The sequence below is a fragment of the Ranitomeya variabilis genome, chromosome 8 (assembly GCF_051348905.1).
Source record: "Ranitomeya variabilis isolate aRanVar5 chromosome 8, aRanVar5.hap1, whole genome shotgun sequence".
Lineage (NCBI taxonomy): Eukaryota > Metazoa > Chordata > Amphibia > Anura > Dendrobatidae > Ranitomeya > Ranitomeya variabilis.
In genome coordinates this window covers 215,793,058-215,819,923 of record NC_135239.1, presented here as the reverse complement: position 1 = coordinate 215,819,923, position 26,866 = coordinate 215,793,058, and the positions used below count along the sequence as shown (strand labels likewise).

Here is a 26,866-nt window from a genome sequence, read left to right as displayed (position 1 = left end):
AAGGCACTCAAATCACCTTTCTTCCCCATACTGATGCTCGGTTTGAACTGCAGGAGATTGTCTTGACCATGTCTACATGCCTAAATGCACTGAGTTGCCGCCATGTGATTGGCTGATTAGAAATTAAGTGTTAACAAGAAGTTGGGGACAGGTGTACCTAATAAAGTGGCCGGTGAGTGTAGGTTCCCCAAACCAGTGTATATATAATATAAAAATTGGCACTCAACTGGTATGTATTTGATGCTTAGAAAGAGAGTTTAACCCCTTCCCGACATTTGACGTACTATCCCGTCGAGGTGGGGTGGGCCCGTATGACCGCCGACGGGATAGTACGTCATCACCGATCAGCGGCGCTCACGGGGGGAGCGCGGCCGATCGCGGCCGGGTGTCAGCTGCATATCGCAGCTGACATCCGGCACTATGTGCCAGGAGCGGTCACGGACCGCCCCCGGCACATTAACCCCCGGCACACCGCGATCAAACATGATCGCAGTGTACCGGCGGTATAGGGAAGCATCGCGCAGGGAGGGGGCTCCCTGCGGGCTTCCCTGAGACCCCCGGAGCAACGCGATGTGATCGCGTTGCTGCGAGGGTCTCCTACCTCCTTCCTGGCTGCAGGTCCCGGATCCAAGATGGCCGCGGCATCCGGGTCCTGCAGGGAAGGAGGTGGCTTACCGAGTGTCTGCTCAGAGCAGACACTTGGTAAGCCTGCAGCCCTGCACAGCAGATCGTCGATCTGGCAGAGTGCTGTGCACACTGCCAGATCAATGATCTGTGATGTCCCCCCCTGGGACAAAGTAAAAAAGTTAAAAAAAAATTTTTTCCACATGTGTAAAAAAAAAAAAAAAAAAAATCCTAAATAAATAATAATAAAAAAAAATATATTATTCCCATAAATACATTTCTTTATCTAAATAAAAAAAACAAAACAATAAAAGTACACATATTTAGTATCGCCGCGTCCGTAACGACCCAACCTATAAAACTGCCCCACTAGTTAACCCCTTCAGTAAACACCGTAAGAAAAAAAAAAAAAAAACGAGGCAAAAAACGCTTTATTACCATACCGCCGAACAAAAAGTGGAATAACACGCGATCAAAAAGACTGATATAAATAATCATGGTACCGCTGAAAACGTCATCTTGTCCCGCAAAAAACAAGCCGCCATACAACATTATCAGCAAAAAAATAAAAAAGTTATAGTCCTGAGAATAAAGCGATACGAAAATAATTATTTTTTCTATATTTTAGTTTTTATCATATAAAAGCGCCAAAACATAAAAAAATGATATAAATGAGATATCGCTGTAATCGTACTGACCCGAAGAATAAAACTGCTTTATCAATTTTACCAAACGCAGAACGGTATAAACGCCTCCCCCAAAAGAAATTCATGAATAGCTGGTTTTTGGTCATTCTGCCTCACAAAAATCGGAATAAAAAGCGATCAAAAACGGTCACGTGTCCGAAAATGTTACCAATAAAAACGTCAACTCGTCCCGCAAAAAACAAGACCTCACATGACTCTGTGGAGCAAAATGTGGAAAAATTATAGGTCTCAAAATGTGGAGACGCAAAAACTTTTTTGCTATAAAAAGCGTCGCTGGTTTCACACTTGCGTTTTTGTCTGCAGCGTTTTTTGCACAAAAAACGCATGCATTTTTTCCCTATATTTAACATTGAAAACGCATGCGGTTTTTTTGTATGCGTTTGGTCGCGTTTTCAAACGCATGCGTTTTTTTTCTGCATGCGTTCATTTTCAGAAATACAACCTGCAGTATTTTCTTGCGTTTTTAAGCACATGCGTTTGTTTGCGTTAAAAACGCATGCATTTAAACACACTGAAAAGCCACCCACCACCATCAAGGTGATAAAGGGATCCAAACCCTAACCCTAACTCTACCCCTAACCTCACCCCTAACCGTTTAATGAACATTTTCTGACAGTCATAGTGCCACGTATTTCAGTGCCACGTATTTCAGTGCCACGTATTTCAGTGCCACGTGTTTCAGTGCCACGTATTTCAGTGCCACGTATCACATATTTCAGTGCCACGTATCACGTATTTCAGTGCCACGTATCACGTATTTCAGTGCCACATATTTTAGTACCACGTATTTCAGTGCCACGTATTTCAGTGCCACGTATTTCAGTGCCACGTATTTCAGTGCCACGTATTTCAGTGCCACGTATTTCAGTGCCACGTATTTCAGTGCCACGTATTTCAGTGCCACGTATTTCAGTGCCACGTATTTCAGTGCCACGTATTTCAGTGCCACGTATTTCAGTGCCACGTATTTCAGTGCCACGTATCACGTATTTCAGTGCCACGTGTTTCAGTGCCACGTATTTAAGTGCCACGTATCACGTATTTCAGTGCCACGTATTTCAGTGCCACGTGCCACGTATTTCAGTGCCACGTATTTCAGTGCCACGTATTTCAGTGCCACGTATTTCAGTGCCACGTATTTCAGTGCCACGTATCAGTGCCACGTATCACATTTCAGTGCCACGTATTTCAGTGCCACGTATTTCAGTGCCACGTATTTCAGTGCCACGTATTTCAGTGCCACGTATTTCAGTGCCACGTATTTCAGTGCCACGTATTTCAGTGCCACGTATTTCAGTGCCACGTATTTCAGTGCCACGTATTTCAGTGCCACGTATCACGTATTTCAGTGCCACGTGTTTCAGTGCCACGTATTTAAGTGCCACGTATCACGTATTTCAGTGCCACGTATTTCAGTGCCACGTATTTCAGTGCCACGTATTTCAGTGCCACGTATTTCAGTGCCACGTATTTCAGTGCCACGTATTTCAGTCACGTTTAGGGTTAGGGTTAGGGGTAGGGTTAGGGTTAGGGTTAGGGCTAGGGTTGGGGCTAAAGTTAGGGTTGGGGCTAAAGTTAGGGTTAGGGTTTGGATTACATTTACGTTTGGATTAGGGTTGGGATTAGAATTATGGGTGTGTCAGGGCTAGGGGTGTGGTTAGGGTTACCGTTGGGATTAGGGTTAGGGGTGTGTTTGGGTTAGGGTTTCAGGTAGAATTGGGGGGTTTCCACTGTCCAGGCACATCAGGGGCTCTACAAGCGCGACATGGCGTCCAATCTCAATTCCAGCCAATTCTGTGTTGAAAAAGTAAAACAGTGCTCCTTCCCTTCCGAGCTCTCCCGTGCGCCCAAAAAGGGGTTTACCCCAACATATGTGTTATCAGCGTACTCGGGACAAATTGAACAACAACTTCTGGGGTCCAAGTTCTCTTGTTATCCTTAGGAAAATAAAAATTTGGGGGGCTAAAAATCATTTTTGTGGGAAAAAAAAGATGTTTTATTTTCACGGCTCTGCGTTATAAACTGTAGTGAAACACTTGGGGGTTCAAAGTTCTCACAACACATCTAGATAAGTTCCTTGGGAGGTCTAGTTTCCAATATGGGGTCACTTGTGGGGGGTTTGTACTGTTTGGGTACATCAGGGGCTCTGCAAATGCAACGTGACGCCTGCAGACCAATCCATTTAAGGCTGCATTCCAAATGGCGCTCCTTCCCTTCCGAGCTCTGTCATGCACCCAAACAGTGGTTCCCCCCCACATATGGGGTATCAGCGTACTCAGGACAAATTGGACAACAACTTTTGGGGTCTAATTTATCCTGTTACCCTTGTGAAAATACAAAACTGGGGGCTAAAAAATCATTTTTGTGAAAAAAAAAAAGAATTTTTATTTTCACGGCTTTGCGCTATAAACTTTAGTGAAACACTTGGGGGTTCAAAGTTCTCAAAACACATCTAGATAAGTTCTTTGGGAGGTCTAGTTTCCAATATGGGGTCACTTGTGGGGGGTTTGTACTGTTTGGGTACATCAGGGGCTCTGCAAATGCAACGTGACGGCTGCTGACCAATCCATTTAAGTCTGCATTCCAAATGGCGCTCCTTCCCTTCCGAGCTCTGTCATGCGCCCAAACAGTGGTTCCCCCCCACATATGGGGTATCAGCGTACTCGGGACAAATTGGAAAACAAATTTTGGGGTCCAATTTATTCTGTTACCCTTGTAAAAATACAAAGCTGGGTGCTAAAAAATCATTTTTGAGAAAAAAAATAAAAATTATTTTCACGGCTCTGCGTTATAATCTGTAGTGAAACACTTGGGGGTTCAAAGCTCTCAAAACACATCTAGATAAGTTCCTTAGGGGGTCTACTTTCCAAAATGGTGTCACTTGTAGGGAGTTTCAATGTTTAGGCACATCAGGGGCTCTCCAAACGCAACATGGCGTCCCATCTCAATTCCAGTCAATTTTGCATTGAAAAGTCAAATGGCGCTCCTTCCCTTCCAAGCTCTGCCATGCGCCCAAACAATGGTTTACACCCACATATGGGGTATCAGCGTACTCAGGACAAATTGCACAACATTTTTTGGGGTCCAATTTCTTCTCTTACCCTTGGGAAAATAAAAAATTGGGGGCGAAAAGATCATTTTTGTGAAAAAATATGATTTTTTATTTTTACGGCTCTGCATTATAAACTTCTGTGAAGCACTTGGTGGGTCAAAGTGCTCACCACACATCTAGATAAGTTCCTTAGGGGGTCTACTTTCCAAAATGGTGTCACTTGTAGGGAGTTTCAATGTTTAGGCACATCAGGGGCTCTCCAAACGCAACATGGCGTCCCATCTCAATTCCAGTCAATTTTGCATTGAAAAGTCAAATGGCGCTCCTTCCCTTCCAAGCTCTGCCATGCGCCCAAACAATGGTTTACACCCACATATGGGGTATCAGCGTACTCAGGACAAATTGCACAACATTTTTTGGGGTCCAATTTCTTCTCTTACCCTTGGGAAAATAAAAAATTGGGGGCGAAAAGATCATTTTTGTGAAAAAATATGATTTTTTATTTTTACGGCTCTGCATTATAAACTTCTGTGAAGCACTTGGTGGGTCAAAGTGCTCACCACACATCAAGATAAGTTCCTTAGGGGGTCTACTTTCCAAAATGGTGTCACTTGTAGGGGGTTTCAGTGTTTAGGCACATCAGGGGCTCTCCAAACGCAACATGGCGTCCCATCTCAATTCCAGTCAATTTTGCATTGAAAAGTCAAATGGCGCTCCTTCCCTTCCAAGCTCTGCCATGCGCCCAAACAATGGTTTACACCCACATATGGGGTATCAGCGTACTCAGGACAAATTGCACAACATTTTTTGGGGTCCAATTTCTTCTCTTACCCTTGGGAAAATAAAAAATTGGGGGCGAAAAGATCATTTTTGTGAAAAAATATGATTTTTTATTTTTACGGCTCTGCATTATAAACTTCTGTGAAGCACTTGGTGGGTCAAAGTGCTCACCACACATCTAGATAAGTTCCTTAGGGGGTCTACTTTCCAAAATGGTGTCACTTGTAGGGAGTTTCAATGTTTAGGCACATCAGGGGCTCTCCAAACGCAACATGGCGTCCCATCTCAATTCCAGTCAATTTTGCATTGAAAAGTCAAATGGCGCTCCTTCCCTTCCAAGCTCTGCCATGCGCCCAAACAATGGTTTACACCCACATATGGGGTATCATCGTACTCAGGACAAATTGCACAACATTTTTTGGGGTCCAATTTCTTCTCTTACCCTTGGGAAAATAAAAAATTGGGGGCAAAAAGATCATTTTTGTGAAAAAATATGATTTTTTATTTTTACGGCTCTGCATTATAAACTTCTGTGAAGCACTTGGTGGGTCAAAGTGCTCACCACACATCAAGATAAGTTCCTTAGGGGGTCTACTTTCCAAAATGGTGTCACTTGTAGGGGGTTTCAGTGTTTAGGCACATCAGGGGCTCTCCAAACGCAACATGGCGTCCCATCTCAATTCCAGTCAATTTTGCATTGAAAAGTCAAATGGCGCTCCTTTCCTTCCGAGCTCTGCCATACGCCCAAACAGTGGTTTACCCTCACATATGGGGTATCAGCGTACTCAGGACAAATTGTACAACAACTTTGGGGGTCCATTTTCTCCTGTTACCCTTGGTAAAATAAAACAAATTGGAGCTGAAATAAATTGTGTGTGAAAAAAAGTTAAATGCTCATTTTTATTTAAACATTCAAAAAATTCCTGTGAAACACCTGAAGGGTTAATAAACTTCTTGAATGTGGTTTTGAGCACCTTGAGGGGTGCAGTTTTTAGAATGGTGTCACACTTGAGTATTTTCTATCATATAGACCCCTCAAAATGACTTCAAATGAGATGTGGTCCCTAAAAAAAAATGGTGTTGTAAAAATGAGAAATTGCTGGTCAACTTTTAACCCTTATAACTCCGTCACAAAAAAAAATTTTGGTTCCAAAATTGTGCTGATGTAAAGTAGACATGTGGGAAATGTTACTTATTAAGTATTTTGCGTGACATATGTCTGTGATTTAAGGGCATAAAAATTCAAAGTTGGAAAATTGCGAAATTTTCAAAATTTTCGCCAAATATTCGTTTTTTTCACAAATAAATGCAAGTTATATCGAATAAATTTTACCACTAACATGAAGTACAATATGTCACGAGAAAACAATGTCAGAATCGCCAAGATCCGTCAAAGCGTTCCAGAGTTATAGCCTCATAAAGGGACAGTGGTCAGAATTGTAAAAATTGGCCCGGTCATTAACGTGCAAACCACCCTTGGGGGTGAAGGGGTTATTATTGCAGTCCAATATATAAACGTTTCGGTCACAATCCGACCTTCTTCCGTCATATATGGTTTAATGATGAGGCTGGAAGTGGTACCTTAGGTGGGCTCCTGTACTACTTCCAGCCTCGTCATTAAACCATATATGACGGAAACGTCACTAGGCATACTCCTTACTTGCATATCCAAGCCAAGTAATTTATATTAGTTTCTTCAATGACAAAACAGGATATCCATACTTGCCATATCCATATATACCTCCACAGTGTGAGCCCCCAGACGTATTCTGTGCTCACTACCTGGATACAGCGACATCCATTTCATTATAACACAAGAGCAGTCGGTCTACTGAAGAAGGTCGGATTGTGACCGAAGCGTTTATATATTGGACTGCAATAATAAACTCTCTTTCTAAGCATGAAATGCATACCATGGTTAGGGTTTTGTACTGGAGTCTCTGGGTAATGGGGAGCCAGTGCAGGGATTGACAGAGGGGAGAGGCCGGGGAATAGCAGGGGGACAGGTGGATTTTCGGGCAGCAGAGTTTAGAATAGATTGGAGGGGTGCGAGAGTGTTTGAGGGGAGTCCACAGAGCAGGAGGTTACAGTAGTCAAGGCAGGAAATGATGAGGGCGTGCTCTAGGGTTTTTGCAGATTCTTGGTTGAGGAATGTACGGATCCGGGAAATACTTTTAAGTTGTAGCCGGCAGGAAGTGGAAAGGGCTTGGATATGTGGCTTGAAGGAGAGATCAGTGTCAAGGGTTACCCCGCGGCTTCGAGCTTGTGGGACTGGGGAGAGTGGGCAGCCATTGACTTTGATGGATAGGTCTGTTTGGGGAAGTCGAGTGAGGAAATAGGAAAATGCAAATGGTAGAAATCCCCAGATACGAGCGTTGCAAAAATGGAGCTCACTGCAGCCTATTTGCTTTTAGGGGATAAAAATATTAAATCCTGATCTGGAGAAACCGCCAAGTGGGGGTGGGGGGTGTATGTGCCCCCCGTCCCCATCCCCCCACACTCATTCTTCTGCACGTTTCCAGTAACATGGAGTGGACAAAGTTAACTGCCACCTGAGGAAGACGGAGCTATTCCGTTGAAACCGTCTCGCATGCGCTCTTATGACCGTTTTTTTGTTCCTTCTTGTTTGATCCTCTTGCGAGGCATCCGGCTGGAGCTGCAGCGTATCTTCCGTTTTAACCACCCCTAACACCAGCTTGGTGCTCCTGTGAAGCCGTTCGCCATTTTCTTTTTCTCTATGTTATCGGTGGGAGGCTGGTCTGCAGTGCGAGGGTATATGGTGGCTTGGACATGTGATGGATGGGGGGCTGGGGTGCTGGATATACGGCGGTTCTTACATGTGTCCTGGGGTTTTGAGTATACTGTGGCTTGGATATGTGATGGGTGGGGAGCTGGAGCGTGGGGCAATACAGCAGCTAGGACATAGAACCATAGAATGGTAGAGTTGGAAGGGACCTCCTGGGTCATCTGGTCCAACCCCCTGCTCAAAGCAGGATTCGCTAAATCATCCCAGACAGATGTCTGCCCAGCCTCTGAAGACTTCCATTGAAGCAGAACTCACCACCTCTCGTGGCCGCTTCTTCCACTCATTGATCACACTCACTGTCAAAAAGTTTTTTCTAATATCTAATCTGTGTCTCCTCCCATTGAGTTTCATCCCATTACTTCTAGTCTTTCCTTGTGCAAATGAGAATAAAGATGATCCTTCTAAAGTGTGACGGCCCTTCAGATATTTGTAGACAGCTATTAAGTCTCCTCTCAGTGTTCTTTTTTGCAGCTAAACATTCCCAAATCCTGTAACCGTTCCTCATAGGACATGGTTTGCAGACCGGTCACCATCCTCGTCGCTCTTCTCTGACCTTGCTCCAGTTTTTCATTGTCTTGTATATAATGTGGAGCCCAAAACTGGACCCAGGATCCAGATGATTCCTCACCAAGGAGGAGTAGAGGGCAATAATGACTTCACGTGATCTAGCCTGTATGCTTCTGTTAATACATCCCAAAATTGCATTTGCCTTTTTGCTGCTGCATCACACTGTTGACTCATGTTCAGTTTGTGATCTATTAGTATACCCAAGTCTTTTTCACATGTGCTGTTGCTTAGCCCTCTTCCTCCCATTCTGTAAATGCTTTTTTCATTGTTATTGCCCGGATGTAGTACTTTGCATTTTTCCCTATTAAAAATCATTTAGTTGCTGCCCACTGCTCCAGTTTATTTATCTTTTTGAATCCTCTCTCCTCTAGTATTAGCTATCCCTCCTAGCTGTGTGTCAGGTGGGGTGCTAGGCCAGAGTGTGGGGTATACAGCGGCTTGGACATGTGGATTAGGCCGGGATATGAGGGTGGAGGGCTGGGATGGAGTGTGGAGTGCACAGTGCACAACTGCTAGCACATGTCATGGGCCGGAGGGTTAGGATGGGGTGCGGGGTATATGGTGGCTCTGACACGTGTTGGGTGGGTGGGAGCTATTCTAGGGGTATATTGCAGCTCGGACACAAGGAGGGGCTGGGCTGGGGGTATATGGCGTTTCGAACGCATGGTGGAGGCTGGGCTGGGAGTATACTGCGGCTGGAACGAATGGTGGGGGCTGGGGGTATACAGCGGCTTGAACGCATGGTGGGGGCTGGGCTGGGGGTATATAGCGGCTCGGACACATGGTGGGGGCTGGGGGTATACGGTGGCTTGGACACATGGAGGGGGCTGGGCTGGGTGTATATGGCGTTTCGAACGCATGGTGGAGGCTGGGCTGGGAGTATACTGCGGCTGGAACGAATGGTGGGGGCTGGGGGTATACAGCGGCTTGAACGCATGGTGGGGGCTGGGCTGGGGGTATATAGCGGCTCGGACACATGGTGGGGGCTGGGGGTATACGGTGGCTTGGACACATGGAGGGGGCTGGGCTGGGTGTATATGGCGGCTCGGACACATGGTGGAGGCTGGGGGTATATAGCGGCTCGGACACATGGTGGGGGCTGGGGGTATACGGTGGCTTGGACACATGGTGGGGGCTGGGCTGGGTGTCTATGGCAGCTCGGACACATGATGGGTGGAGGCTGGGCTGGGGGTAGATAATTGGCTCCAGTCGCAGTGTGTGAAATATTGATCACCAATAATTATTGAGTACAGGACGCAGAGCAGGAATCCTCCTCCACCAGAGCGGGTCACACGCGTTTTGTGGCCTTTTCACGGTGGAGGAGCCGGGGATTGTCCCGGCGTCAGTTCAGCGCATTTTGGCAGAGTAAAACTTTTTTTTTTCTTTTTCATTTTCCGGAATCCAAAATCAATGAATCCTCCTGTAAAAGAAGAAACGCTGCGGTCAATGGACGACGGGCGAGAATGTCAGGAAATTCCCCGTGGATGTGAATGGGGTTTTCTTTTAGCTCACTTAACTGAATAATGGAAAGTTCTGTGTCTGGCACTACAGATGCAGAGCGTCACAGCTGAGGGTTTGTCACTATGTGTTCAGTCTGGACGATTGATCTCTGCGTGTTACAATGTATTTGCAGGCTGTCTACACTGGATGCAACTGTAACAAACCCTCTGCCAACAGAAGTGACAGGTTTTCAGCTTCTGGATGTAAGCAGTGAATGCTTTCTCTACTGAAAGCAAGCAGAGATCTTAAAGGGATCTGTCTTCAGGTTTTTACTCCCTAAACTGAGAGCAGAAACCTTGATCGAGGGATGTCACTTTCTGGGCTGCTTGCTGCAGTTTTATCAGCAGGAGATCCACCACTAGACGACTGATAAACCTGCGGCCATGTAGTTACCCCCGCCCCCGCCACTTATTGGCTGCTTTCGACCTATGCACAGCGTACACTGACAATCCGTAGTGGGGGCGGGGTTATTCAGGGCTCAGATTGCATCGAAACTGCAGGAAGCAGCCCAGTAAGTGACACATGGCTGGAATCGGGGTCTCTGCCCCCACATCATGCTGCTCTCAGAAGGGCTACAGAAACCTGGGAACAGATTCCCTGTAATTGGTGGCCAACAATTGAAAATTAAATTATCAGGAAGTTATAGAAATGTTTTTTTCAGAATGAGTTTAAAGACCAGAAATAAATACAGGAGAACGCAGCGGAGGAGGATGGCGGCTCAGCAATGGAGGAGGAGGATGGCAGCTCAGCAATGGAGGAGGAGGATGGCAGCTCCGTGGTGGAGGAGGAGGATGGCAGCTCCGCGATGGAGGAGGAGGATGGCAGCTCCGCGATGGAGGAGGAGGATGGCAGCTCCGCGATGGAGGAGGAGGATGGCAGCTCCGCGATGGAGGAGGAGGATGGCAGCTCCGCGATGGAGGAGGAGGATGGCAGCTCCGCGATGGAGGAGGAGGATGGCAGCTCCGCGATGGAGGAGGAGGATGGCAGCTCCGCGATGGAGGAGGAGGATGGCAGCTCCGCGATGGAGGAGGAGGATGGCAGCTCCGCGATGGAGGAGGAGGATGGCAGCTCCGCGATGGAGGAGGAGGATGGCAGCTCCGCGATGGAGGAGGAGGATGGCAGCTCCGCGATGGAGGAGGAGGATGGCAGCTCCGCGATGGAGGAGGAGGATGGCAGCTCCGCGATGGAGGAGGAGGATGGCAGCTCCGCGATGGAGGAGGAGGATGGCAGCTCCGCGATGGAGGAGGAGGATGGCAGCTCCGTGGTGGAGGAGGAGGATGGCAGCTCCGCGATGGAGGAGGAGGAGGAGGAAGGCAGCTTGAGGACGGTAGCTCCGCGATGGAGGAGGATAGCGACTCGAGGATGGTAGCTCTGCGATGGAGGATAGGGGCTGGGGGATGGTAGCTCCGCGATGGAGGAGGATAGCGGCTCGAGGATGGTAGCTCCACAATGGAGGAGGATGGTCGCTCAGCGACGGAGGAGGAGGATGGTTTGGCCATGGCTGCTCAGCAATGGCGGAGGAGGATGGCGTAAAATGTGACTGGAAGTAACAGGACTGGATAGGACGAGGCGTCGGGATCATTGAGCGGCAGAGCAGTGATGGGAGCATGAAGGGTCAGATGGGGCAGAGACGTTGTCAGTTGTCAGGTTGGATTAGGCGGCAGCACATAGATGGGCGCAGCGGCTACAGGAGGCCGAGTCACACGGAGGGCACCGGGTGTCTGCAGTCAGGAGGACGGAGATGTCACTGATGAGCTGCGGGGAGAGAAGAGGTAACGGGCAAACAGGAATGAAGACCTGCAGCAGATCTGTACTCCTCCTGTGTAACCGGCTGTCTCTCATCCCCCTGTATAACTGGCTGTCTCTCATCCCTCCTCCTGTATAAATGGCTCTCTCATCCCCCTGTATAACTGGCTGTCTCTCATCCCCCCTCCTGTATAACCGGTTGTCTCTTCTCCCCCCTCCTGTATAACCGGCTGTCTCTCATCCCCCCCTCCTGTATAACTGGCTGTCTCTCATCCCCCCTGTATAACTGGCTGTGTCTCCTCTCCCCCTCCTGTATAACTGGCTGTCTCTCATCCCCCCTGTATAACTGGCTGTGTCTCCTCTCCCCCTCCTGTATAACTGGCTGTCTCTCATCCCCCCTGTATAACTAGCTGTCTCTCATCCCCCCCTCCTGTATAACCGGCTGTCTCTTCTCCCCCCTCCTGTATAACCGGCTGTCTCTCATCCCCCCCTCCTGTATAACTGGCTGTCTCTTCTCCCCCTCCTGTACAACTGGCTGTCTCTCATCCCCCTCCTGTATAACTGGCTGTCTCTCATCCCCCTCCTGTATAACTGGCTGTCTCTTCTCCCCCCTCCTGTATAACTAGCTGTCTCTCATCCTCTCCTCCTGTATAACTGGCTGTCTCTCATCCCCCTCCTGTATAACTGGCTGTCTCTCACCCCCTCCTGTATAACTGGCTGTCTCTCATCCCCCCTCCTGTATAACTGGCTGTCTCTCACACCGCCCTCCTGTATAACTGGCTGTCTCTCATCCCCCCCTCCTGTATAACTGTCTGTCTCTCATAGCCCCTCCTGTATAACTGGCTGTCTCTCATACCCCCTCCTGTATAACTGGCTGTCTCTCATACCCCCTCCTGTATAACTGGCTGTCTCTCTTCCCCCCTCCTGTATAACTGGCTGTCTCCCCCCCCCCCATATAACTGGCTGTCTCTCATCCCCCCTCCTTTATAACTGGCTGTCTCTCATCCCCCCCCTCCTGTATAACTGGCTGTGTCTCATCCCCCCTCCTGTATAACTGGCCGTGTCTCATCCCCCCCTCCTGTATAACTGGCTGTGTCTCATCTCCCCCTCCTGTATAAATGGCTGTCTCTCATCCCCCTGTATAACTGGCTGTCTCTCATCCCCCCTCCTGTATAACCGGCTGTCTCTTCTCCCCCCTCCTGTATAACCGGCTGTCTCTCATCCCCCCCCCCTGTATAACTGGCTGTCTCTCATCCCCCCCCCCTGTATAACTGGCTGTGTCTCATCTGCCCCTCCTGTATAACTGGCTGTGTCTCATCTGCCCCTCCTGTATAACTGGCCGTCTCTCATCCCCCCCTCCTGTATAACTGGCTGTCTCTCATTCCCCCCCTCCTGTATAACTGTCTGTCTCTCATTCCCCCCCTCCTGTATAACTGTCTGTCTCTCATCCCCCCCTCCTGTATAACTGGCTGTCTCTCATCCCCCCCTCCTGTATAACTGGCTGTCTCTCATCCCCCCCTCCTGTATAACTGGCTGTCTCTCATTCCCCCCTCCTGTATAACTGTCTGTCTCTCATCCCCCCCTCCTGTATAACTGGCTGTCTCTCATCCCCCCCTCCTGTATAACTGGCTGTCTCTCATCCCCCCCTCCTATATAATATAACTGGCTGTCTCTCATCCCCCCCTCCTGTATAATATAACTGGCTGTCTCTCATCCCCCCCTCCTGTATAACTGGCTGTCTCTCATTCCCCCCCTCCTGTATAACTGTCTGTCTCTCATCCCCCCCCTCCTGTATAACTGGCTGTCTCTCATTCCCCCCCTCCTGTATAACTGGCTGTCTCTCATTCCCCCCCTCCTGTATAACTGGCTGTCTCTCATCTCCCCCTCCTGTATAACTGGCTCTCTCATTCCCCCCCTCCTGTATAACTGTCTGTCTCTCATCCCCCCCCTCCTGTATAACTGGCTGTCTCTAGTGACTTTCTTGTGTGTCGCATCGCTTGCTGTCTCTCTCTCTATAGTGTGTGCCCCCTTACTCGTGGCCGGGGGGCTCTCAGTCGGACCTTTTTTTCGGTGCGTCTTGTCGTTGTGTGAACGCGGCGCTGCCTCCCGTCGGCCCACACCTCCCGTCGGCCCACACCTCCTGCTCTTATCTGCACACTTTCCTCCTAATCTAGTTCATCCAATGGGGCACAGGGAAAAATGTAATTTGTTTTCTAATTATTCCTCATCTGGCAGAACCGTGTGTTACCGGAGTGTCGCTATATACAATATTTATCTCGGCGGTGCGTGGTCGGCGCAGGGCCCGTGGCGGATGGATGGGGAGGAGAGCGGCTCTGCGGCGTCGGCTCGTACACACGTTGATTTTTCATCGCGGCGTCACTTTCTGTGCCGGATCCGACGTTCAGAGCTGTGACGCCGGGATTACACAGCGTGCTCATTGTCACTCAGCTTTCCTAGGCGCCTGAAATCAATGGCTGACTTTCCTTGTGTCCGCACGGCCACTTCTCCCCCAGCACAAGCACTGGGTCCCCATGTTCTACCCTGGGGGGGAGAAAGACCCCACAAATCTGATATATCACAGATAGCCGGGATCACCCACCATGCAGGAGTCAGGAAAGCTGGGTGACCACTGCAGGGGGGCTGCGCCATCCACCATTGCTCTGGGCAGTGGGATCTGTGGCGGCGGCCATATTGGTTGCCACATTACCAGTCACCTGTGAACGCTGGGTGCTGCATTAGTGGTCTCCCTCCTGATGTATTGGGGGGCTCTGCTCCTATGTGCGGGTTATAGCTGCAGATCTCGCCGTTTTCTGGATAACAATTACCCCCGTTCTCCGAGGCGCCGTGTAATTAATGAGGCGGCAGCGGCCCGTGCAGGACGGGGCTCGGTATAAAGGAGACGCCGCCTGTGCGCCGCTCCGCGTTCCTAATCACCGGTAGCTTTATCCTATTTATAGTTTATTTTATTTTTTGGCTTCTTGACTTCTGGAGCTGGTTTCTTCTCTGAATATTAATGACCCCCATCGTTCTCACCGACTCCCCCCACCAGCATCCAATCTGCTGAGCGCTAATCTGTCCAACCGGAGGATCCTGGGACACGAGTGCGGGATGCGGTGTGGAACGGCGGAAAATTACCTGCTCCTTGTCTGTGTGCACAGCCTTCATGTGTGGGCGGGGGAGCGGCGGCGGGCGGAGGGGGCGACAGCCCGGATTACACAGGCCGCCTCCACGCTGCAGACCCCGAGATGTGGAGCGCTGCCGCCACCGCCATTTCCAGGGTGTAGCATAAAATAAGCGTAAATCCATATCTACTCCGCGGGGGGCGCTGCACCTGATGGTGGGAGGAGGGTCTGCGCCCATCGCTCTCCGGGGCTGGTCCTCGCACAGGTCACTGATGGCCGCCGCCATTGCCCTGCGCCGCTCTCACAGTCTGGATACAATGTGACGAGTCCGGGATTATTTGGTTACATTGACACAATCTGTGGGGTCCGCTTGTGTGTGGGCTCTGCTTGTGTGTGTGGGGTCCGCTTGTGTGTGTGTGGGGTCCGCTTGTGTGTGTGTGGGGTCCGCTTGTGTGTGTGTGTGGGGTCCGCTTGTGTGTGTGTGTGGGGTCCGCTTGTGTGTGGGCTCTGCTTGTGTGTGTGGGGTCCGCTTGTGTGTGTGTGTGTGTGGGGTCCGCTTGTGTGTGTGTGGGGTCCGCTTGTGTGTGTGTGTGTGTGGGGTCCGCTTGTGTGTGTGTGTGTGTGGGGTCCGCTTGTGTGTGTGTGTGTGGGGTCCGCGTGTGTGTGTGTGTGGGGTCCGCTTGTGTGTGTGTGTGTGTGTGTGTGGGGTCCGCGTGTGTGTGTGTGGGGTCCGCTTGTGTGTGTGTGTGTGGGGTCCGCTTGTGTCCGCCGTCATTAGACTGTCAGCTCCGCTGTCGAGGGCCCCGGCTGACCCCGTCCTGTCACACCGCGGACGATAATAACCGCGGCTCCTTCGCTTCGGGAAATTCATGTCATATTTTTTTTACAGATCTGCAGAAATTTTTGTTCCTTCCCTGACACAAGCGAACGTGACCTAATTTTTAGTGACGGCTGCCGGGAGAGGTCCGCGCCATATATACCTACCATTAGTGTACGTCTCCTCCATCCGGAGTGATCAGGGGGCTGTTACTGATGGAGGAGGGGGTCGGGGGCTGTGTTTCTGATGGAGGAGGGGTTGAGGGCTGTGTTTCTGATGGAGGAGGGGGGTCGCAGGGCTGTGTTTCTGATGGAGGAGGGGGTCGGGGGGCTGTGTTACTGATGGAGGAGTGGGTCGGGGGGCTGTGTTTCTGATGGAGGTGGGGTCGGGGGGCTGTGCTGATGGAGGATGGGGTCGGGGGCTGTGTTTCTGATGGAGGAGGGGGTCGGGGGCGGTGTTTCTGATGGGAGGGGGTCGGGGGGCTTTGTTACCGATGGAGGAGGGGGTCGGGGGGCTGTGTTACTGATGGAGGAGGGGGTCGGGGGGCTGTGTTTCTGATGGAGGAAGGGGTCAGGGGGCTGTGTTTCTGATGGGAGGGGGTCGGGGGGCTTTGTTACCGATGGAGGAGGGGGTCGGGGGGCTGTGTTACTGATGGAGGAGGGGGTCGGGGGGCTGTGTTTCTGATGGAGGAGGGGTTGAGGGCTGTGTTTCTGATGGAGGAGGTGGTCGGGGGGCTGTGCTGATGGAGGATGGGGTCGGGGGGCTGTGTTACTGATGGAGGAAGGGGTCGGGGGCGGTGTTTCTGATGGAGGAAGGGGTCGGGGGCGGTGTTTCTGATGGAGGAAGGGGTCAGGGGGCTGTGTTTCTGATGGAGGAGGGGGTCGGGGGCTGTGTTTCTGATGGAGGAGGGGGTCGGGGGCTGTGTTTCTGATGGAGGAAGGGGTCAGGGGGCTGTGTTTCTGATGGAGGAAGGGGTCAGGGGGCTGTGTTTCTGATGGAGGAGGAGGTCGGGGGCTGTGTTTCTGATGGAGGAGGGGGTCGGGGGCTGTGTTTCTGATGGAGGAGGGGGTCGGGGGCTGTGTTTCTGATGGAGGAGGGGGTCGGGGGCTGTGTTTCTGATGGAGGAGGGGGTCGGGGGCTGTGTTTCTGATGGAGGAGGGGGTCAGGGGGCTGTGTTTCTGATGGAGGAGGGGGTCGGGGGCTGTGTTACTGATGGAGGAGGGGGTCGGGGGCTGTGTTTCTGATGGAGGAGGGGGTCGGGGGCTGTGTTTCTGATGGAGGAGGGGGTCCGGGGGCTGTGTTTCTGATGGAGGAGGGGGTCGGGGGCTGTGTTTCTGATGGAGGAGGGGGCATATAGCGATGTACCGCACAAGGACGCTCAGCCGCCCCCTCCGTCATTTTTACCCGTCTCCTGACGGATTTGCGCTTTTTGCATTTTCTGCTCGCAGTGAATTCCGCCACGTGTTGCTGTGGTGCAATATGTGACCGCCACGCGGTGCATTCCTGCAGAGCGCCACCTCTGGATATTCTGTGTGGCTTCCTCCTTGTCAGGATCTGGGCCCCGAGGAGCCGCGCAGGGGGCCGAGCATCACCGCATATTATGTCTTGGGTTGGGCTGAAATCCATCATTGCTGCAGAGCCAGTGCTGTGATGATGCTGGGAGTTGTAGTTCTATAGGCCGTGTAGGACATTGTGATACTTGTAGTTCCACGTGTGCCGATGATGTGCTGTATGCAGGAGAGGATAATGCCGCACAGCGGAGGCTGTCTGATGGAAGGCATAGGAAATGTGACACGTTACAGCTCATTTAGCGGTTAAGTCCCTGACCGGCGCGGTGTCTAAATGATCTGTCTCGTTCACACAACAGAGACGCTAATCTGCGACTGACGTCTTCCCGATGTGCCGGCGCTGCCAGCGGAGCGGTGAGGAGCGCCATTAATGTACGTCCATGAAGAGCGAACCGTCATACTCCGCGTTATCACCCCGCTCCCCTCCTGCCTAACCTGGACTGCTGGAATTAATTCTACTCATGAACCAGGAGGGCGCAGGATGAACACGGTGTAACCCGACATCCCCATCCGTAACATCTCTAGACGGTCACCTTTTCCTCGGCGCTTGGTAGGTCTGTCTGTGACGCTGGATAACGGTCCTGTAGCTGCACCGAGGCCCCGAGCAGAAAACCCAGCACAGCGGCGTCTGCATGGAGATGGCATGTTCTTCACATGTGCGCCAACAACATACTGCGAGGTTAATAGGCTCCCTGGGAAACTGGCCCTGGCGTGTGCCCGTGCCCGAGGCGGCTCCGCAGGTGCCAGAGACTGATATTAACATCCTGATAGAAGCCTTTGAAGTGATGGAAAATACATTATAGAAATCAAACTAGAGGTACGACAAGCTGGGAACCCAACGACGCGCCCTAAAGCGTGTGTTCACCTTTAAATACCGGAGCAACATTACCTGTAGGAAGATTCTGTACAAATGTAGTCACCGTGTACGGACATTGCTAATCCTGTATTATACCCCAGAGCTGCACTCACTATTCTGCTGGTGCAGTCACTGTGTACATACATTACATTACTGATCCTGAGTTACCTCCTGTATTATACCCCAGAGCTGCACTCACTATTCTGCTGGTGTAGTCACTGTGTACATACATTACATTACTGATCCTGAGTTACATCCTGTATTATACTCCAGAGCTGCACTCACTATTCTGCTGGTGCAGTCACTGTGTACATACATTACATTACTGATCCTGAGTTACATCCTGTATTATACTCCAGAGCTGCACTCACTATTCTGCTGGTGCAGTCCCTGTGTACACCTGTGTGGCTGACATTAGCCACTCCGCTTGTATCTCTTCTGCACCCCATAAGCTCCGCACTGCGAGGATCACTGTCCCTTTTAGGGCGCACCGTCTCCTCCGCGCTCGCGGTGCTTGTAGCTCGGTAGAAGGAGGAGTGAGGACTCGCTGATTAATTAGACACATCAAAGCCTTGAGTTAATTAGTCAGCAGCTTGTTTCCCGTGTGCCAGATCACCACGCTGCGGATATTCAGCCGGATTGTGATGGAGTGCGAGCTCCTGCGCTCTGACGGCATTCGCCTGCTGGAGCAATTAGAAGCCAAGTGCCTTGTTCTTGGTGGCAGAGATAGGGGCATTACTGGCACGGACACCCTGGAGTGGGCGCTCCAGCGTCTGCTCAGCTCCTTCTATCTGGAGGATGCGCTGAGCGCAGTGATTTGGCTACGCCCGCGGCCCCATGGTGCCACCTTACATCGCAGCTCGACCACATGGTGCCACCTTACATCATAGCTCGGCACCTGGTTCCACCTTACATCACAGCTCGGCCCCATGGTGCCACCTTACATCACAGCTCGGCCCCATGGTGCCACCTTACATCACAGCTCTGCCCCATGGTGCCACCTTACATCATAGGTCGGCCCCATGGTGCCACCTTACATCGCAGCTCAGCCCCATAGTGCCACCTTACATCACAGCTTGGCCCCATGGTGCCACCTTACACCACAGTTCGGCCCCATGGTGCCACCTTACACCACAGTTCGGCCCCGTGGTGCCACCTTACATCACAGCTCGGCCCCATGGTGCCACCTTACATCACAGCTCGGCCCCATGGTGCCACCTTACATCACAGCTCGGCCCCATGGTGCCGCCTTACACCACAGTTCGGCCCCATGGTGCCGCCTTACACCACAGTTCGGCCCCATGGTGCCACCTTACACCACAGCTCGGCCCCATGGTGCCACCTTACATCACAGCTCGGCCCCATGGTGCCACCTTACATCACAGCTCGGCCCCATGGTGCCACCTTACATCACAGCTCGGCCCCATGGTGCCAGCTTACATCACAGCTTGGCCCCATGGTGCCAGCTTACATCACAGCTCGGCCCCATGGTGCCAGCTTACATCACAGCTCGGCCCCATGGTGCCAACTTACATCACAGCTCGGCCCCATGGTGCCACCTTACATCACTGCTCGGCCCCATGGTGCCACCTTACATCACTGCTCAGCCCCATGGTGCCACCTTACATCACAGCTCGGCCCCATGGTGCCACCTTACATCACAGCTCGGCCCCATGGTGCCACCTTACATCACAGCTCGGCCCCATGTTGCCACCTTACATCACAGCTCGGCCCCATGGTGCCACCTTACATCACTGCTCAGCCCCATGGTGCCACCTTACATCACAGCTCGGACCCATGTTGCCACCTTACATCACAGCTCGGCCCCATGGTGCCACCTTACATCACTGCTCGGCCCCATGGTGCCACCTTACATCACAGCTCGGCCCCATGGTGCCACCTTACATCACAGCTCGGCCCCATGTTGCCACCTTACATCACAGCTCGGCCCCATGGTGCCACCTTACATCACAGCTCGGCCCCATGGTGCCACCTTACATCACAGCTCGGCCCCATGGTGCCACCTTACATCACAGCTCAGCCCCATGTGTATATACCTGTCTCCCCGGCAGATGGATTCACCAAATGCGCGGATTCTCCAGGTTCCTGGATTCATTGATGAATCGATCCTCCAAGTGTTGAGATCTGCAGATGAATCCGACCGATTCTCCCCATTTATAGCAATGGTGGGCAGATGGCGGGGTCTGGCTGGATATGTGTGCGCCCCAGTCTGGGTCCCCGCGGTCTGCCGCCATGCTTGTCCGTGGTGATGGGTCTGTAATAAACATGGAGATTACGTCCAGTGTGATATAAAGTGGCGTCATATCGGGCGCGGTGTCAGACATCAGCCCCACCTTTGCTTCGGTTATATAGTGCCGCCATATTGTTGCACATGTCGGGGTCATTCCTGGGGGCAGTTCTATCATTTTGCTGCCGTTTGCCTCGCCTGGCTTTGCTTGGAGTCGGTGAGCACACAGCTCGCGTGTCGGCACCATATTTCCGTCACACTTGTCCGGGCACGTGCCACGTATTTCATCCGCCTCCATCCGCCTCCACCTTTGCTGTTACAGATTTTTCGCAGTCCTGTACTTGAGTGAGGATTCATTGCGCCGGGAGATTGGCCGTCCGTCTCCTGATCTCCGACCGCCATCGCTCAGCCCTGACCACAGGCGGCTCTCGGAGGTCGCCACGGATGACCTTAAATATAAACTGACTCACAATGGTGGGAAAGAGCGAGCTATTGTTCTCAGTTATCAGCAGGATGGCTCGTCTCCACGTCTGCACCTTACTGAAGTCTGAACTGGAGCCTGCTGGGGGTTGTAGTCCGCTCCATTTCCTGCCTTAGCCCGGGCACAGGACACCGTCTGTCTCTCGGATAATAGGCCCGTTCATCTTTCTCGGGAGGATATTCCTCCGTCTCCTGCCCTCGGCCTCAGGACGAGATGTGAAATCAATACTTGGCTGATAAGAAATGAAATCGCCTCCATCTTCTATCCATCTTCTGCCGCTTACTTCCTCCGCCGTCACGTCCACAACAGATCAGACAGCACGATAGTTCTGTGGAAAGCTGGGTGACAACCAATATGGCCGCCATCACTGCTGGCACCCAGGGGTAGCGGACTTATCCAGTAATTACTGGCGATCCTGGGAACTTCTTGTGTGGATATCGCTTGTGGCAGCGGCATTCCCTAAGGATCGAGGATCTCTCCAAATCCCCAGATCTCAATCAGATCCACCATCCGCTGCCAAATCCCGATGCACGGCGGCCTCATCGAGCAGCGCGCAGGACTCCTGCGGTGGGATGTGGAGTCTGGGGGTCATCAGGTCATATTGGGGGACATGCACAATATTAGGAGGGGTCGTCTTGTTGCGGCTGACGGGCGTAGATGCAGCAGGGTGATGATGGCCGCTCAGGAGGACGCTCGTGCTGCCGCGCTCCGATAACGGGTGACACGTCGCACATCTCATTTACTTATCTGAAGCCGCAGAGGAGGCCGCGCTGCTGTCAATTAGCCGCACGTTAGCGCTGGTTATCAGGCAGGTAATGACGGATGACGCCGCCGCCGCTTTCCTCTGATCACATGACTCGTGCCCCCGGGAGCCGAGCTCATCCTGAGCAGCAAGCGATACATTGTTTCCAGGAGAAGAGGATGAGGCCGCAGCTGGTAACAATGTATCCCAGGACTGTAGATGCAGCGGTGATGGTGGCCATTTTGGTTGTCACCCAGCTTTCCCAGACACAGATACAGCGAAGTAACGGCTCTTGCGGCTTCTTATCTTCTCGGCAGATGGCGACGAGTCGGGGATTTTGTGATTTCTGGGGTGAGTTCCCAATATGGCTGCCGCCGCCGCTGGTCGTCATGTCTGCGGACAATATGTTGCGGCCCGGCGAGTCATCCGCAGAGAGATAAACCTATTAAACGAATATATTTATCGCAGAGAGAATTTGTGCAAATCTCGTCTGTCCGGAGAAATCCTCTTAGATGGAGCCATGATAACAGATTAAAACGGTAAACGAGCGTGACCCCGCGGCTGAGCCGGCCGCCGCGCACCCCACGGCTGCAGCAGAGGATTTATGCGCGGAGGAGACAGCAGCTACCTGGAGAACTACTGCTCCCAGCATCTCCGCTGACTGATACACCTAGTGTTGGGGTGCTGTATGGACTGGGGTGGGATTCCCACAACAGTGGGGTGACGTCTTCCCGGCTCTTCCTTCAGAAGAATTAAACGCCGTCAACTTTCAGAAATCCTTCCCGGATCTCCGCTTGCCGTTCGTGAATCGTTCACGTTCTTCTGTCTTGGTCTCGGCTTTTTCTAACTTGGCGGATACCTGCGTCATAACTGGCGTCTGTACGCGATAAATCGGCCAACGATGGCACGGTGTCGGCGAGCTGCTCTTCTCGGTTCCCTGTCTTGTGGTAATGGCGTGGTGTCGGTGAGCTGCTCTTCTCGGTTCCCTGTCTTGTGGTAATGGCGTGGTGTCAACAAGCTGCTCTTCTCGGTTCCCCGTCTTGTGGTGATGGCGTGGTGTCGGCGAGCTGCTCTTCTCGGTTCCCCGTCTTGTGGTGATGGCGTGGTGTCGGCGAGCTGCTCTTCTCGGGTTCTGCGTCTTGTGGTGATGGCGCGGTGTTGGCGAGCTGCTCTTCTCGGGTTCTGCGTCTTGTGGTGATGGTGCGGTGTCGGCGAGCTGCTCTTCTCGGTTCCCTGTCTTGTGGTGATGGCGCGGTGTCGACGAGCTGCTCTTCTCGGTTCCCTGTCTTGTAGTGATGGTGCGGTGTCGTCGAGCTGCTCTTCTTGGTTCCCCCGTCTTGTGATGATGGCGCGGTGTCGGCGAGCTGCTCTTCTCGGTTCCCCATCTTGTGGTAATGGTGCGGTGTCGGCGAGCTGCTCTTCTCGGTTCCCTGTCTTGTGGTGATGGCGCGGTGTCGGTGAGCTGCTCTTCTCGGTTCCCCATCTTGTGGTGATAGCGCGGTGTCGGCGAGTTGCTCTTCTCGGTTCCCCCGTCTTGTGATGATGGCGCGGTGTCGGCGAGCTGCTCTTCTCGGTTCCCTGTCTTGTGGTGATGGCGCGGTGTCGGCGAGTTGCTCTTCTCGGTTCCCCCGTCTTGTGATGATGGCGCGGTGTCGACGAGCTGCTCTTCTCGGTTCCCTGTCTTGTGGTGATGGCGCGGTGTCGGCGAGCTGCTCTTCTCGGTTCCCCTTCTTGTGGTGATGGCGCGGTGTCGGCGAGCTGCTCTTCTCGGTTCCCTGTCTTGTGGTGATGGCGCGGTGTCGGCGAGCTGCTCTTCTCTGTTCCCCGTCTTATGGTGATGGCGAGCTGCTCTTCTCTGTTCCCCGTCTTGTGGTGATGGCGCGGTGTCGGCGAGCTGCTCTTCTCGGTTCCCCGTCTTGTGATGATGGTGCGGTGTCGGCGAGCTGCTCTTCTCAGGTTCTCCGTCTTGTGGTGATGGCGCGGTGTCGGCGAGCTGCTCTTCTCTGTTCCCCGTCTTATGGTGATGGCGCGGTGTCGGTGAGCTGCTCTTCTCGGTTCCCCGTCTTGTGGTGATGGTGCGGTGTCGTCGAGCTGCTCTTCTCGGTTCCCCGTCTTGTGGTGATGGCGCGGTGTCGGTGAGCTGCTCTTCTCGGTTCCCCGTCTTGTGATGATGGTGCGGTGTCGGCGAGCTGCCCTTCTCGGTTCCCCTTCTTGTGGTGATGGCGCGGTGTCGGTGAGCTGCTCTTCTCGGTTTCCCTTCTTGTGGTGATGGCGCGGTGTCGGTGAGCTGCTCTTCTCCGTTCCCTGTCTTGTGGTGATGGCGCGGTGTCGGCGAGCTGCTCTTCTCGGTTCCCCGTCTTGTGGTAATGGTGCGGTGTCGGCGAGCTGCTCTTCTCGGTTCCCTGTCTTGTGGTGATGGCGCGGTGTCGGTGAGCTGCTCTTCTCGGTTCCCTGTCTTGTGGTGATGGCGCGGTGTCGGCGAGATGCTCTTCTCGGTTCCCCGTCTTGTGGTGATGGCGCGGTGTCGGCGAGTTGCTCTTCTCGGTTCCCCCGTCTTGTGATGATGGCGCGGTGTCGGTGAGCTGCTTTTCCCGGTTCCCCGTCTTGTGATGATGGCGCGGTGTCGGCGAGCTGCTCTTCTCGGGTTCTCCGTCTTGTGGTGATGGCGCGGTGTCGGTGAGCTGCTCTTCTCTGTTCCCCGTCTTATGGTGATGGCGCGGTGTCAGCGAGCTGCTCTTCTCGGTTCCCCGTCTTGTGGTGATGGCGCGGTGTCGGCGAGCTGCTCTTCTTGGTTCCCCCGTCTTGTGATGATGGCGCGGTGTCGGCGAGCTGCTCTTCTCGGTTCCCCATCTTGTGGTAATGGTGCGGTGTCGGCGAGCTGCTCTTCTCGGTTCCCTGTCTTGTGGTGATGGCGCGGTGTCGGCGAGTTGCTCTTCTCGGTTCCCCCGTCTTGTGATGATGGCGCGGTGTCGGCGAGCTGCTCTTCTCGGTTCCCTGTCTTGTGGTGATGGCGCGGTGTCGGCGAGTTGCTCTTCTCGGTTCCCCCGTCTTGTGATGATGGCGCGGTGTCGGCGAGCTGCTCTTCTCGGTTCCCTGTCTTGTGGTGATGGCGCGGTGTCGGCGAGCTGCTCTTCTCTGTTCCCCGTCTTATGGTGATGGCGCAGTGTCGGCGAGCTGCTCTTCTCGGTTCCCTGTCTTGTGGTGATGGCGCGGTGTCGGCGAGCTGCTCTTCTCTGTTCCCCGTCTTGTGGTGATGGCGCGGTGTCGGCGAGCTGCTCTTCTCGGTTCCCCTTCTTGTGGTGATGGCGCGGTGTCGGCGAGCTGCTCTTCTCGGTTCCCTGTCTTGTGGTGATGGCGCGGTGTCGGCGAGCTGCTCTTCTCTGTTCCCCGTCTTATGGTGATGGCGAGCTGCTCTTCTCTGTTCCCCGTCTTGTGGTGATGGCGCGGTGTCGTCGAGCTGCTCTTCTCGGTTCCCTGTCTTGTGGTGATGGCGCGGTGTCGGCGAGCTGCTCTTCTCGGTTCCCCGTCTTGTGGTGATGGCGCGGTGTCGGCGAGCTGCTCTTCTTGGTTCCCCCGTCTTGTGATGATGGCGCGGTGTCGGCGAGCTGCTCTTCTCGGTTCCCCATCTTGTGGTAATGGTGCGGTGTCGGCGAGCTGCTCTTCTCGGTTCCCTGTCTTGTGGTGATGGCGCGGTGTCGGCGAGTTGCTCTTCTCGGTTCCCCCGTCTTGTGATGATGGCGCGGTGTCGGCGAGCTGCTCTTCTCGGTTCCCTGTCTTGTGGTGATGGCGCGGTGTCGGCGAGTTGCTCTTCTCGGTTCCCCCGTCTTGTGATGATGGCGCGGTGTCGGCGAGCTGCTCTTCTCTGTTCCCCGTCTTATGGTGATGGCGCAGTGTCGGCGAGCTGCTCTTCTCGGTTCCCTGTCTTGTGGTGATGGCGCGGTGTCGGCGAGCTGCTCTTCTCTGTTCCCCGTCTTGTGGTGATGGCGCGGTGTCGGCGAGCTGCTCTTCTCGGTTCCCCGTCTTGTGGTGATGGCGCGGTGTCGGCGAGCTGCTCTTCTTGGTTCCCCTGTCTTGTGATGATGGCGCGGTGTCGGCGAGCTGCTCTTCTCGGTTCCCCATCTTGTGGTAATGGTGCGGTGTCGGCGAGCTGCTCTTCTCGGTTCCCTGTCTTGTGGTAATGGTGCGGTGTCGGCGAGCTGCTCTTCTCGGTTCCCCTTCTTGTGGTGATGGCGCGGTGTCGGTGAGCTGCTCTTCTCAGTTCCCCATCTTGTGGTGATGGCGCGGTGTCGGCGAGCTGCTCTTCTCGGTTCCCCATCTTGTGGTGATAGCGCGGTGTCGGCGAGTTGCTCTTCTCGGTTCCCCGTCTTGTGATGATGGCGCGGTGTCGGCGAGCTGCTCTTCTCGGTTCCCCTTCTTGTGGTGATGGCGCGGTGTCGGTAAGCTGCTCTTCTCGGTTCCCCGTCTTGTGATGATGGCTCTTCTCTCCGCCCGGTTTTAGCGCCACTCGCCCCGTGTGGGCAATGTTCCTGTGATCTCCAGCTGTCCGGGGTCAGTTATGAAGCAATTAATTCCCATGCAGAGCGCTGCAGATTGCAGATTGTAGCCGCGTTATTATCCGCCGCGTCCTGGAAGCTGTAATTTCATCCATTTTGCAGCCTGATAATTTCTGTCTGAGTGGAGGGACGGGGGATTGGGGTCCTCCCTTCTCTCCCCACAGTCGCTGATTTTTCAGTATTTAAACTGGTGACCAGCAGGGTGGGGGCACATAGCTTGCCCCCGCTGTGCCCGATTCTGCCCCTTTTGCCAGGGCGGACGTTTTTCAGAACTTTCTATGGTCCCCACCAAAGCTGCATCTATAGGCGCAGACCTTGAAGAGTAACAGGAGGCATCTGAGCCCCTCTACAATGTGCACCCCAAAGCTGCTGACCCTCTGTGACATGTACCAGAAACTGTTTCTCTGCCTGGACCGTGGAAATCGCTCTGCCGTACTACCCCCATCCATTCTGCAGGGGCTGCTGGGTCAACCTCTCCAGTTGACGGACCCCCATGCAACCAGTGATCACAGCAGTTGGACCCTCCATATCCTCACAGTGAAATTGTATTGTGTGATCGTCAACCTTGGAGATAACTCCATTATCAGGATGGTGGGGGAGGGGGGGTAATGAGAAAAGATGGGAATCCGGTCCAGACCCAATAACTTCTCCGTCAGTTCAGCCGCGGCCATTAATATTCTGCACTAATTGTGCCGGT

General features: G+C 52.9%; 1 protein-coding gene and 1 long non-coding RNA gene across 9 annotated transcripts in view; one reads left to right on the top strand and one right to left on the bottom strand.

Moving 5' to 3' along the window:
- CACNA2D2 (calcium voltage-gated channel auxiliary subunit alpha2delta 2) overlaps nt 1-26,866 on the top strand; it is a 208,470-nt gene that overhangs the window by 66,922 nt on the left and 114,682 nt on the right. The window lies entirely within an intron of this gene.
- On the bottom strand, nt 11,241-21,679 carry LOC143787890 (uncharacterized). The gene is made up of 4 exons (XR_013218505.1): nt 20,500-21,679; nt 20,203-20,420; nt 17,823-18,064; nt 11,241-11,791 (listed from the first exon to the last, which is right to left on the bottom strand). It is a non-coding gene; the product is annotated as an uncharacterized LOC143787890 (long non-coding RNA).